The sequence below is a fragment of the Nelumbo lutea genome, chromosome 7, assembly GCF_056320005.1.
Source record: "Nelumbo lutea isolate HS-2025 chromosome 7, American lotus-T2T, whole genome shotgun sequence".
NCBI classification, from domain to species: Eukaryota; Viridiplantae; Streptophyta; class Magnoliopsida; order Proteales; family Nelumbonaceae; genus Nelumbo; species Nelumbo lutea.
In genome coordinates, this window is record NC_142690.1 from 23,167,145 (window position 1) to 23,169,081 (window position 1,937).

The following is a 1,937-nucleotide window of genomic DNA, read 5'->3' on the forward strand; positions in this document are numbered from 1 at the left end:
CGATGGTAGTTTCTTGATGCTCTTGCTCTATTGGTTTCCTAAACTTCTAACAAGCTCTCTCAGCCCATCGGTTTCCTTGACCATTTGCCCCAGTAATGGTTATTTAAAAGAAAATTCACCTAATTTCACGTGTTATGGTGAATTGTACTTCTCCTTCTCCTCTGTCGACAAGGGGTTGGCTAGGTGTCATGGTGTCTCTTGTGGCACAAAATAATTGTAGGTTAGAGCAGGAAAAGAAGCAAACCTTTTGATACTCTTCCTCTCTTCCACTTCCTTGAAATCTCCAGTCCTAGAAAAGAAAAGAATTCTGCTCCTTCTAAAAGAAGAAACGGTGGACGACAAAGCCAAACCTCCTTCTTTAGGAAAATTATTGTATTTTGGATGAAGTGGCTTGAAAAAGACCAGTTCAATTACTAATAATCGGAAAGAAAATCGGCTTTGGTTGTACCGCTTCCTATTTATTTGTTGCCCCCTTGTTTTTCAATTTTCTATTTATTAGGTTTTCTTCTGGTTTTGTGATAGTATCTTGCAGAGTTAGTCTTGGCTTTGGATGGGATTTAGTGATTCTCCATTTTTGTCTAAACCTGCGAACATGTTCAAGAAGTTGTCTTCTGAAGATGTATCTTCACAAAATCAAGTGAAAGCATCTGTAAAGCGCAAGATCTGACAAAGTATTGCAGATGAGAAACCAGGCCTAGGGGTGCAATTAAATTTGTCCTTTCTGGTGCAAACATAATGTGTCTTGGCTTTACATCTCCTGATGGTGCTTTGGAAACTCCCATGGCCATTATGGCTAAAGGAAAGAAACACACTTGCAATTGGCTTTACAAAATTGTCAATGAAAGACATAAAAGCTATTAATAAAGGAATTGGTGTGAACAACATGCATTGTCTCAATGATGGACATGTTTCAATTGAGTATTTTCTTGGATTTATGGACAATTTTTTTTTTTATCCCATAATTTTCATTTTAGCCATTTCCTCATCATCCCCATGATGACACGAGTTACTAATCTCATAATTTGTTTGTTTAGCAATAGAACCAAAGTAATAGATAACAGCTCATTTATACTACTTATAAAATAGCGAATAACCCCTTTTTTTCTGGAATTTTCATTGGACAGATTCCACCTGCTCCTATCTATGCATATAGAGGGTATTTATGTCATATCCCTTTTGAACCAAATTCTTCTCTCTCTTGGACAATTTCTTCCCCCTAACTCCCACAAATTTTGGACTGTATATTGGATTGTAATAGAAACAAAATGCCAACTTTGTGTTTCCCATGAACTCTTCCGTCTTCCCTGTATTCCATGAACTCTACCCTGTCTCCCACTCAAACTGTAATAGAAACCAAAAAGGTGAGTTCCTTGGTCTTGGCTTGCAAAGGTATTCCAATAACTTAAAAAAAAAGGGAAAATGATTTTTCCTTTGACAAGAACAACAATTTCCTTTAGGACCTCTTTTATTATTGTTACCTCTATTTTATGCAAACAAATTGTATTGGTTCCACTTATTTCTGGTTTTACCAAATTGGTGAAACTTGTAGGCTAGGTTCACGAAACTTGTGAGCTCCCCAAGTCTATCCAATGATTGAGTCTATTCAATGACTGAGAACATTCTAAACAAATACGAGTTTCATACGTGTCTAGTTTAAGAGGGAATTACATAAAAACATATCAATATCAACATAAAATAATAATGTACTATTATTCATTTATAACAAATGTATATGCATATCAATCTGATTGGAGTTAAGAGCATACACTGTCTAACAACACAGATAAATTTAAAACCTTGCTTCCAATATCTTCTACAAGACAGTGGTTATTCGTCTAGGATTTATTCTACTACATGTTGGTAGTGTTGAACTAAGAGTAGCTTTGAGCACAAAACTAATAAGCATTCGATTAAACGGGGTTGATCAAAAAGGTGAA

At 35.7% G+C, this 1,937-nt stretch overlaps 1 pseudogene; it reads left to right on the forward strand.

Moving 5' to 3' along the window:
• Positions 1–592: 592 nt before the first annotated feature.
• LOC148845657 (uncharacterized) lies at positions 593–1,571 on the forward strand (annotated as a pseudogene).
• Positions 1,572–1,937: the final 366 nt, after the last annotated feature.